At 42.5% G+C, this 12,668-nt stretch overlaps 1 protein-coding gene across 6 annotated transcripts in view; it reads right to left on the reverse strand.

Moving 5' to 3' along the window:
• ERG (ETS transcription factor ERG) overlaps positions 1 to 11,221 on the reverse strand; it is a 116,772-nt gene extending 105,551 nt beyond the window's left edge. For 3 of the 6 annotated variants that reach the window (XM_079974920.1, XM_079974918.1, XM_079974914.1), the window contains exon 1: positions 9,721 to 9,816. The gene's annotated coding sequence lies outside the window, so the exon portion shown is untranslated. Of the gene's footprint in view, positions 1 to 9,720; positions 9,817 to 10,979 lie in introns of those variants that run through there. The other 3 variants (XM_079974917.1, XM_079974916.1, XM_079974915.1) reach the window with 2 other exon arrangements.
• Positions 11,222 to 12,668: the final 1,447 nt, after the last annotated feature.

A 12,668-nucleotide genomic window follows, 5' to 3' on the forward strand; every position in this document is an offset into this window, starting at 1 on the left:
CATACATATAATAGTTAGTTTCTATTTGATATAGCTGTATCTGCAAGGCAGCATAACATCAATATTAAAATATGTGTAAAAGCTAAATAAAACAATATAATCAGCAGCAGTAAAACAAGTGGGCCTGAATAAGGCCACAAAGTCATCTGCTATTACAAATTCTCTGCAAAATAGCAGAATTTTACATACAGTGGTCTACAACTAAGTTTTATTCAAAGGAGACAAACTGAAATGAATGAACATGACTATGCTAGATCCATTAATTTTAAAAGGTCTACTCTGAGTAAAACTTAGCTGAATACCACCATACACAGGCACACACACTTTCTCAACCTCATAATTTTCATGAAGTGGGCTTCTGCCTTCAAAAACTTGTGTTGTAATAAACTACTTAGAATAGATCATCCAAGTTGAACTTATGGCATGTTAGCTGTGCTACTGAAAAATTTAATGCATTTGCTGCATTAGATAAAATGATAAGTCTCTAAATACTTCAAAATAAAAACTAGTATTACTAAGCAATATCTGCTAGTGTATATTGTGTATATATAGTCAAGTCACTGCAATTTCTATTTTATTTGCCAATGCTGGTTAAGAAAGGAACGTGGGCTCTGCTGAGGGAATACTCAGCTGGTGCACAAGACTAAATGACCACATCATGGTCATGGACAACATCACTGTATTTATTTCCTTACGTGAGGAAAATGCTCCACAGAATCTCATACTGAAGACCTATACTGAAGATACAACATTGTGGGCAGGATTCCTGTAATGCAGGCAGTTGAACTAGCTAACCCTTGGGATCAGTTTCAGCTGTGCAATTCTATCATTTTATGAAACGAGGACCCGTTACACAGGACACCTTGCATTCAAATGCACATCGCTATGTGAATATCCAGGTGCACATCCAAATCCAGCCTGTAGCTTCAATCTAGCAAGGGAATCCCAAACTTGGAAGCTACTTCTGCTACTTTGTCCCTTGCTGAAGAAAGACAGGATGAATGCGCATAAAAGAGCTATTGCCTTCATTAAAAAACAACAACATTGTAGTGGTTCTCCTTTATCTGATTTTGAACTCAAGAACTAAGTTTTTTGAACCAACCATATGAAACCCTGAAAAATAAACAAGAGGCACAGCTCTGACCACAGTCTGGGGTTGTGCACAGTGCAGTCCCACCACTAGTGTGGAAAGCAGTGTACCCACAACATTTGCCACAATCCATACCTGTCCTATATCTACCCTGTCGTTTCTTGGGAAATACTGTATTTTGATGCATTTCCCCTCCCCCCCCAAACAGCATCAATTTGATTTGAGAAAAGGAATGATGTAGCTATTTTTAAGCCAATTTAAGCCAATGTACACACAGCCACAAATAAGAAATAAGCCCTTTTAAGAAAGCATGCCATTATTTTAAGTTCAGTTGCTTTGGATTTTGAAACTGCTCTGTACATTGTAATGAAACACATTGGTTTATGCACAATGCTGCACCAGCGGTTTTTGCTGATGCAATGGATCTTTCAGTTTCTCCTTCACCTCCCCTCCCCTCCCAACAGACACACATTTTATTCTGTGAACCACCCTGAGACCTAAAGGTATAGGGCAGTATATAAATTCAATAAACAACAACAACAACAACAACAACAACATACATACATATATACACAAGCACTCACTCACTCTGCTCTGGAGCATCCCTCAACTCTCAAGAACTGATTTTGAGGGCATACGGGGGACTGGAGGGAATAGAACAGGAAGACGTTTGATTGGGTGCATGGAAATTCCAGCATTTGATACAGCCCTTTAGGTCACAAGACCTGACCAGTACATATGCAGCACCCTACAATCCTGAATAACATTGGTACCTATAGAGAACTGTCCCATTCATAAACCTTTAAACCAACAATTTGTATCTATTACGAGTTCAACAAAAGTGCCTTATAAGTTGCTATTTCATAAAGATCAGGACAGGAAATTCTTGACAGTAGCACCACAGCTTCACTCCAACTGTCCATTGCAGTCCTTCAAGCACTGCTAACCTTCCAAAGATTATTCTATTCAAGCAATGGGCTGCAGCTATCTATTTTCAAGAACACTGAAAAGAAACTAATAAATATTCAGTAGATGTGTTTCCCATCTCCCCAAAACTAATAATAATAATAATAAATCCTTGTCATTTTTCTGAAGGGTCTAAACATCTGATCTAGTTTGACCAAGATTTTCTGCTATCAAACCTATGTTCAGGCTCTGCCCTACAAGGTTTGGTCTTTGTTCTGTCCCCAGTTCTACCTAGTATTTTTGAAAGAAAATTCTGGCAGCTCTTTTAAATAGTTTTAAATGTAACTGTTGTTTATTTTATAATATTCTGGAAACTGCTCTGGGATCACTATAAGGGCAGGTCTACAAATATAATTACTTATTTAATTAATAATAGATGTGGAGCAGAGCATCTAAAGGTGTTGGGGCAGACTGAAAGATATGTGGCTGATCAAGCCTACAAGTGCTTGATTAATCATAAGCCTGACCTGAAGGAGCCAGTTCTAATGTGCAGGCATTCAAAATGTTGTTGAAATGTCCGGGGGTTATCACCTGCATCAGTGTTCTATGGTTTGTCTTTCAGCAGTTTGCTTAGCAATGCAATTCTATTTATACTTGCTCAGAAGAAGGTCCTGCTGTGTTCAATGGGGCTCACTCCCTATTAAATGCATTTTGGATGGCAGTCTTTAGTTGTAGTGCTAAAACTGTAAGTATGCAAGTAATGTACAGGTGGAATAATTTCCTTACACAAAGAGTATCTCATAAATCTGAAGGAACCCACTTATATGCATCATACAAAATAAAAGAGTTCAGTTTTGTACAACAGAACTAGCAAGGCTGCTACCCTGGAAGCCCTTTTAAAAGAGTGTGTTGGAGTTTGTCACCACCCCTCAGTCAGTGTGGTGTAGTGGTTGAGAGCAGTGGACTTGTAATCTGGTGAACTGGGTTCGCGTCCCCGCTCCTCCACATGCAGCTGCTGGGTGAGCTTGGGATAGTCACACTTCTTTGAAGTCTTTCAGCCTCACTCACCTCACAGAGTGTTTGTTGTGGGGGAGGAAGGGAAAGGAGAATGTTAGCTGCTTTGAGACTCCTTAGGGTAGTGATAAAGCGGGATATCAAATCCAAACTCTTCTTCAGTCCACCCCACCCCCCACAACCCCCCACAACAGTTCCTTGGCCTGTGACAAAGGACACTTCTGAAGTTCCCTGAGTTTTCAGGACCAGCTTGTCAGGTGCCACTGAGGGAGGAGGGTGTGCTGTCAGAAAGAACAAACTCAAAAGCCCTGTTGTGAATGCAGAGCTCACTGCCTGGTGCTCTGGATCAGGGCCATAAGCTTGAGGGATTTTCTTCTTCTTGGAGTCAAGTTATGCTGAGAAAGAGATCTATCTGATACAAGCAGAATTCAAATGCAACATATTTCCAGTAACAAATCTCCACTTAAAAAAAGAAGAAGAAAAACACTGACACAGAAAATGTGGTAATAATATAAGGCTTTTTTTTGGGGGGGGGAGGGGGGACCCTTTAGGGCACAATCCCAAACACAGGAAATTCCACTGAAATTAATTGGGGGGGGGGGTTGCCTTCATTCAGATATGGTATGGGACCCAAACCTTTGGCAAAGTCGCTCATGTTTATTCTAGATCAAGTATCCTTTTAGTTCTCCAGTCAATGTGAAAAATGCCAGACCCAAGGGGATATTTTATTTTATTTTTCATTATAAGTACACATTTGTGACAATTGGCTCTCAGAGCAAACTTGAGTCCAGAGATGAAAACACCCCCTGGCTTTCATTGTTAAATTAGTATTTCTTGTATTCAATCAAACTTTCCAGATTATACACGTACATACCACTATAAAAGTATAAATAGAAGAAGTTAAAATGCAGCTTACAACAAATACATCCAGAACACCCTATTTAGATATATACCCTTTCATTTCCCCACCCCCACCCAATTCCCTACTTTTTAACTTGCATGTATATTTAGCCAAGTAATTTTAGGCTGCCAACACTATACCTACAATAGTCTTACTATGCTACCAGTAACATATTAAATTTTGTTCTATTCTGCCTTTTCACAGAATGCCAAATGAAATATGAGTTCATGGGCAGCATACAAAGAGAACTTCTAGGGAGTTTTTGATGTGCATCACTGAATGCTCTGCCTTTCTTAGGTGTCTGGGATTGGAGCTACAGTAAGATAGGGTCACCGGAGTGGCTCTGCACCCAGTATAATTTCCTTGATATAAAGGTAAACCACAGAATAAATTATCATAGAATTAAAGCATCGCTGAATGAACTCCCAAGTTAGGGGCAAATATCTTTATACTACATGATAGGAATATCCTGCCGGTGTTTATTTTATGAAGGCGAAAATCTCTTTAAATTAAGCAGATGTGAAGAATTCCATAAACTGCATGGTAAAAAATCTACACTGTAGAACTAAACCATTGAAGTCAATGAGGCATATACTAAAGGATTAGGAGGAAGCTGGATTTGGCCTATTGTGTCCAATATTGCAGATAATGCCATATATGTAATTTCCAAAAAAGAAAGCCACATGAATGTCCAGACTGCTACATGGTCAAGGTTTCTGTCTGTTAACTTAGACCTACTACTACTTAGATTCAAGAGGGTTGGAGGTGCTACTCTATAGTTTGAGGATCACAATATGAAGGAGCAAGGTTCATCTTAATCTGCATTTATTCTTCATTATTAGGGAATTGTGCATATATGCTTATATGAAAGCATTTCTGAAAGATGATCAGTAACCATTAATTTTGACATGCAAATAACAAAAAAGAGATCAACAGCGCCCACCAAAATACCCTTTCCCCCCCCCCTTCATACTGATGAAGCAAAATTTATTTGATGAAAACTTTCAGCAACAAATGTGCTTCTGCTGCTGCTGTCAGATTTGTGGCAGCATGAATAATGTTCCCCAGTTGCTGCTGGATGGTAGCTACTATTATTTTCCAAGATTGAAGCTGGCAGCCAGCAGCTACCACTAAGAAGAGCTATTGCTGCCATTGCCTGTAAGATCCACATTTTGTCCCCCTTAAAAACTTCTGAAATCTCTTTCCCCCCCCCTTTGCATTCCATAACCAGGACAACAAAATCAGGGTGGGGGTGGGGGTGCACTCAGCAAAACGCTAGTTTTCTTTTGCATTTCGGGAGTATAGTTTTTAAAAGTAGGCCGTTGACTGGTCAGTTGAAAATACTGGACAAGCATCAAATACTGTAGAACTTGCAAGAATGCTACTGTGTAGAATCTACACCATAGGTGGAAGGTGGAAGCTAACTTCCATGATGGTGTTATCCTTTAGTAAAGGCAGGGATGAAGGCAGCTTATATCCAAGCCCTGCTACAACAAGGTGCAAAGTTAGAAGCACAGAAACGTTTCTTCCATTGCCTAAATAAGGGATGGGAGAGCTGTGGATCTGCAGTTGTTGTTGGTCTACAGCGCCCATCATCATCCCTGAACATTGGCCACAGAAGTTGGAATCTAACAACACATGGAGGGAGGCACAAGTTCCCCCCATCCCTGGGCTACCTGAAAGGCATCTCCAGCAAGGAACACAAAAAGTCATCATTGGCAAACATCACTGTCTAATGAACAAAATTTCAGACCAAGACTAGAAAGACCAAGTTCTAAACCTTAATTAGCCACAAAACTCATTAGGTGAAATTGGACTAGACACAAACTCTCAGCCTAATAACCCACACAGGGTCATTGTGGGGTGGATGATGTATGCCACCCTGAGGAAGTTGCAGGAAGAGCAGAATAAATTTATAATAAAATAAATAATTCATTTCAACTTTTTCAAATTAATATAACAGTGGTAGCTATCTAATTTGCTTTCTGTAATCTGTGCATGTAGAAAACCTGTTGATTATTTTCTTTGTAACTCTAATAACACAACTACATGACCATTATTTCACCAGATTTGACCAAGTGACAAAATCTTTATTGACTGGTCAAGTGCAAAACCCTATTTTAAATTTTAAAAATTAATTATAGCTTTTGTCGACTGCCTCATCTACTATATATTTTCCAGATTTCTAATTCAAACCAGTTAGGCTACAAATGTAGATTACTTGAAAAATGAGGTACTACCAATACGTTATTTATATATAAATGCTTCTACGGAAAGAGAATACTCTCAGTCAACTCAATTAATGATGTAAGCATATTGCATTTCTTTTTCGGGATGCATTCAGAATGTCAACAAATTTAGGCTGCAATCCGAAACCAGTTTACCCAAGAGTAAGTCCCATTGATTTTAGTAGGACTTACTTCTAAACAGACATGCTTAGGTTTGGGTTGTAAGACTGTAATCCTATACTTACTTCTGGGTAGACATGTACAATAGGACATATATAGGACTGTGCTGTGAGTGTTACTTTTTATCAGTTAAAATACAGTACTACAGTAAAAAACAACAACACTTTAACTGTTGCAACAGTTTCAATTGATTGGTAAAGGATATGCACAGATTTCATAGAACAATGTCATAAGCACGATCATAGAAGAACACTCTGATTAAAGTCAAGCTAATAAGAAGCAAAGTTTGAATGTGCATTTGTTTATTAATTAATCATACTGATTAATTTTTCCCACTGCTAAGATAAAGTAACATATTTCCAACAACAATATTAATGGCAAACTTTGTGTCTATATGTATTTTGTTTTTATAACATGTCACTGCTATGCAGTTATATTTAACCATCAAAAAAATTAAAGACAAACTCTGCTCAAAGTGTTTCAACACAGGAAAGAACTGAAATCCTGCTAAAGATATATAAAGAAATATATTAAGGTCCAAAGTGATTAAGCAAGACAGCAAAAATTAACAAAACTGAGTACCTTGCAAAACAGCAAAATCCTCAGATAAAAAGCTAATTACATATAAAACTAACCATGACAGATCATTCATACAGTTCTTGCAGTACTATGGGATTTGTTTGACTTTGAGGAGCAGATTTGACAAAGTAGAAGAGCTATACAATGTTGAGATCTATGAAATACTATTTGAACTTTTCCCCCATTCAATGAATCCTTCATAAGTATATTTTCCCACACTGAGTTTAAATAAAGTGACCCAAACAATGCTAGCTTGCTGCCCATTACTGCCTATTATGACAATAAAAGAATTGTCATGTTTTAAAGTATTAGCTAGTTAGTAACAGCTATATTCATTTCTTTTAAACTGTCCTTCTTTAAATGCACAAAGATGTCCAAAAAAATCTTTGTATCATGTCGTGCCAATGATAAGATGGATTTTATTTCTAAAGCAAAACATAAATGCACCTAAATTAATAACAGTATATTCACAAACCAGGTAAAAACATCGTAATGGAGTTTAGGGTTGGTTCTTTATCTGAACTCAAAGCACTCTTTGTCTGTTGCTTCAAACAAACCATAGATGTGTGCTTATAGGGTTAAAACTCAGGAATGTGACAGTTCTCCATGTGCAGTCTATAGACCTAACTCTTCCACTTTCCCTGGTGGGGCTCCAAACTACATGAAAACAATGCAGCACACAAACTACTATTCCGACACTGAAGGTTTTGTTAACTCCACAGAATGCTATTTAAACCAGAATTGTTTGGGGTTTTTTTTCATTTTAAACGCAGCAATTACAGCACTTGGGGTTTCTAGTGAATACAATCATGAATAGAGAGAAGCCTTTGCTTATTTTACCACATACTGAGAGCATCTGATAAAATGATTTATATTTACTTGACAATCACCTGATCACAGAAATTAATTTCCTGTATCTGAGTGTGCCATTTGTGAAACCAAATGTGAGCCTTTTACCAAACTCAAATCTGACCCTTATTCATTATATTATTTCAAACACTTAAATGCTGGAGAACAAAACTAAGAGTCTTTTTACCTTGGACAGGGAGTTGTACAGATTTAAAAAGGCACCATTGTATCAGTTAATTGAATGATGTCTTGTGGTTACCTACAAAGTGTGTGTGCATGTATGCATTTATGTACACTATGAGAGATGCAGAAGGGGAGTAAGAATGGCGGTGGGTCTGAAATGAAATAACTGAAATGAATGAATTTAAATGTAACTGATTAATTTTACTCATTCAGACCTAAACTGAATGAATAGTTTCAAATGCAGCAACCATTCTGAAAATAAAATTAGCAAAATGAAGAACTGAAAAAAATAAAAATACTGTTTTAAGAACTAAGGCAAGTAAATGTACGCATCCACAAAATCATACAGCATTCTCCACTTAAGCAACAAATAAACTTTTAAGAATTGGTTTAAAAGAAGGTAGAGCCAAGTCAAGAAAAAATTTATGGCTGAGGGAAAAGGGGGTGAGGTTGGGGCACAGAGGGAACTAATAAGAAAAACCAGGTAGTAACTTCAAAAGTGCAGGATGTTCTTTAGCACTTCACATGTGGCAAAATGAATGTATAAACTGTGTGTTTTTCACAGCTGCCTTGGATGTTGCCCAAACATGTGTACAGTGCCTTTTGGCTTAACTACATTCAGATGAATTTTTAAAAGAAAAGTATGACTTCTGCAGGTAAGTACTTCAGCAAGTGGCACTACCAAGAGAGAAAGGGCAGAGGAGGAGGTATGGTTAAAAAAAGTGTGGCCATGCTTAATCTTGTCCTCCAGAAGAAGAGCACAAGCCATCCAAGTATGGTACTCAGAGGCAGCTAGCAACTGCTTTTAGGATTCAGCACAGTAGCACACACAAAAAGTATTGTCTCCTTCTACACTTCTTGAGCTGTGGGACCACCAGCACCTTCTTCTGCCAGATCACAATGCTTCCCCTGTCCTGTTCTTTCCTTCTCTTGCCCCAGAACCTGCCTCTTCCCTTCGGGTCCTGCATCTAGGGCAAGAGCTACACACACACTAATGCAGCCTGAAAGATGCCTTGCTATATTCGGAATTCAGTATTCCGGAAAATCTCTGGAGGCCAAAAGCAGGTCCCTGCACTGCATTGGGGCTGAGCTCCAAGCCCTCCTTTCAGATGCATCGGAGGAAGGGGATTGCAGGACACAACCCCATTCAGAACCGTGCTAGGACTTTAAGAAGCCACAAAACTGTCCTGGTTCTTTTCAGTGCTAACACATTCTGTGAAGAAATAAGAGTCCGGGGTACCTCTGAGCATGTGCAGAGCTCCTCTCCCTTTCCCCCTCCTCAAATAAAGACAAACCCTCCGACTCATCAGGGAAGGTCCAAGCAGGAACCCAGCCAGCCAAAAAGCGTAGAGTTGGAAGGGACCACGAGGGTCATCTGCCTGCAATGCAGGAATCCTTTTTGCTCAACGTGGGGCTCGAACCCGCGACCCCGAGATTCAGAGTCTCACGCTCTACCCACTGAGCTATCCCAGGCTCCCTTCTCCGCGCCTCGAAGACAGTCGCCGCCGTCGAAGCGCTCCAGCCACCTGGGCGCTCCGAGACTGGACCGGGGCTGCGGGGCGTCCGAGGTGGCCGCCGAGCTTCTTCCTCCCTCCATTGCGGAGCCGAGGAAGCGCGCCCAGAAGTTGCCCGCCGAGCGCAGCCACCTTCACCCAGCGCCCCCCCCCGCCCTCACACTTCGCTTTGCCGCCCAGACAGAGAGCCTCGCGCAGGCGCCCGCTCCCTCCCTCCCTCCCTCCCGCCACCTACCTGAGGCCCCTCACTCGCTCCCCACACGGGAAAGAACTTACCTCCCGCCCTGAAGCGGAGGGAGCGCGCCCGCAGCAACAGCGTCCGGCACCGGGACTGGCGGGAAAGAAAGGCTGACGGAGGAGTTGGGGAAGTCCCGTCCCCCCCCCCCGCTCACACGACGTCTCCCCCCCCCCTCCCCACCACTCCGCCCGACTCGCGTCAGGGCTCAGCCCCGTGTGGCAGCTCCGGCCTTAGAGAGCAGCCTGCAGCCTCCAATCATGGCACGGCGAGCGTCCCACCTCCCCACCCCCTACCCCGCGGTCCGACTGATCCCCTCAGCGAGGGCGGCCCGTCAGGCCTCCTGAGGCAGAAGCGGCAGAAGCGAGCGCGCCACACGCGCGAGGCGGCGGCGCCTGTGTTGACTTAGCGTAGGCAGCGCGAGCCGGCGGCTCCCTCCCCATCCACGGGACTCGGGCCATGGGCTCCGGTGGGAGGCGGCTTGCCGCGCGCCCGCCCGCCCGCCCGCCAGCGGCGAGGGGCTCTCGGTCCCCCACCATTCCTGTGGTGAGAGGGGAAGGGGGTCCTTGGCTCGCACGTGGGAGTGGAGGCGGCTGAGGGAAAGAGCGCGCTCGGCGCAGGATGCCGCGGGGAGAAGGTGCCCAGTGGCCCAGTTCGCCTTAGGCCGCCCATGCCGGGAAGATCGCTTCAAAAACAAAGCCCGCACCCTCTCAGAGATCGCTCCACAGCCAGCCATCCAAGGTTATCGATTCTGAAGCTCCTTCGGTGCGAAGGACGGACCGAAGTGACTGGAAGATGGAGAGGCGAGCGGGGAAAGCGCCAACTTTTCAAGAGTTTGAAGAACTTTCTCCCTGCCTAGCCACGGACCTAGGTTTATTTTTTTGCTACAGAGCTCTGGGCAGGAGCTGTATAGGTTTAAATATTCTAGGCTAAAGATGCCCGGACACCGTTTGGTGCTGAGCGATGCTCTCTTCAGGAGGGAGCGAGAGCTCTTGGGGTTTACTTCTGAGTAAACGTGCTAAGGAAGATCCAGCTGGAGGAGGGTTTTCAAACACCACCCGGCCGGATCCTAGACAGAAAACGCCTCCGCAGCGACGACCTGAGGTTCAGAAAAGAGCTCAGCGTGGGTTCAAGGCAGGCTAGGGAAACGCAGCGCGCCGAGAAAGCTCGAGTTGTAAACAACCAAGTGCGCCAATCGTGCCCTGTGAGAACGTCTGGGATCGGTCCGATTTTAACCACCACCACTCCCAGATCAGCTCCAGTACTAGGGAAAGAACAGCCGTGCAGGCTGCGATCTTACCGTGATGCCTCTTCTCCCACGATCGTTGCCATCGCATTTCCCTTCTCAGGACCGTTTTCGTCACCAAACCGTATTCATGTGTTGCTTCTCCTGGGCTGAAGCCCTGAAAGCTACCTTCCTTCTTTTCTTTTTTTTTCTCCCCCTCCTTCTGCTCTCAATCCCAGCTACGAATCCCAGCTGACAGTCCAGGCAGACGCGAGGGCGAGCAGGCAAAGAAGAAACTCGAGTACTCTCTTAATTAAAAAACGAGCGGCTAAAAGTGTCTTGGGCTCTCTTAAAAAATAAAAAATAAATAAAAAAGCAGAGTTACATAATGTATTAATTGGTTGCTATTAACGCACTTTTATTGAGCATAGCACACAGAAGTCTGATTGTGAGCGAGGAGTGTTTTCAATGAAAGTGGAGTTATTTTAGCTGCAGACATGTTTACATTTCTGTGGTTTAGTCTATAACTTTCTCTTTTTCTTGCTTCAGAATTCTGCTCCATGAAGCAAAGCCCTTAGCTCCCAGACATTCCAAAAAGTCTGCCAAAATAACAGAAAAAAGAGAGATTTTCTTTTTAAAAAAAAATAAAAAGCAGGCACACATAGACCCCCAAGTCTGGGTCAGGCAGAGGGCTGTATACCCCCTCCCCACTCTCTCTAGTTCAAAAGCCTTCAGGGCTCCATTTCCTGTTTCTAAAGGGGTGGGGGGATTAAGTGCCTCTACAAGTAGTGATTTTTAGGCACTCCCTAGAACAGATCTAATTCTGAGTAATTCTGCCTATACCAATTGACAGTATTACTTTCTGGCAACAGCCTTGTCTCACAAAGGACAAAAACCACATGAACGATCTCAATTTTGCCCCAATATAGCTTCCTCGTATATGCTAGCTATTTACTGCGCACCAGAGTTGATCTGAAGCACCTGTAATGTGCAATGTGCACCAGCAACATCTGGAAGATCAATTTAGAGTGCTGCTACGGTGCTGAAACATGCAAGGATTGGAATAAGAGCAAATTTCTCCACATTGATTTTCCATACTATGAAAGGCTGCATGTGGGGATCCTGTATATATTATATTATAGCAGGTCACCCGTGTACACAGCTTGTCTGGCCCTTGTTATCTTCTTTATGCACTAGCATTTCTAAAAGCAGAGTTTATAATTTTTCACACATTTTTTTCAATCTAATAGGATAAGTTCACTAGATGAGCTCAAGTTTATATGTGACATAGAAAGAACAGGTGTTTGACATTCATAATGACAACCTTCAAATACTTCCTCTCAGATAGCTTTCCTTAAAGCCAAATCAAGTTGCCCTACTAGAAGGTTCTATGTGGATATTTTGTGGATGGTGTAGCAATACACTGGGGTGCTCACATATGAAGGCACTACAGGCAATGCAAGCCTAAATGGCACCAAGTACAGTGGTACCTCGGGTTACATACACTTCAGGTTACAGACTCCGCTAACCCAGAAATAGTGCTTCAGGTTAAGAACTTTGCTTCAGGATTAGAACAGAAATCGTGCTCCGGCCGCGCGGCGGCAGCAGGAGGCCCCATTAGTTAAAGTGATGCTTCAGGTTAAGAACAGTTTCAGGTTAAGAATGGACCTCCAGAACGAATTAACCTGAGGTACCACTGTAGAAATCAGCCTGCACTGCAGCCATAGGCTAGATGATTGTCCTGACAATCATAATAATCAGTGT

The sequence above is a fragment of the Podarcis cretensis genome (genome assembly GCF_951804945.1).
Source record: "Podarcis cretensis genome assembly, chromosome: 4".
Taxonomy (NCBI): Eukaryota; Metazoa; Chordata; class Lepidosauria; order Squamata; family Lacertidae; genus Podarcis; species Podarcis cretensis.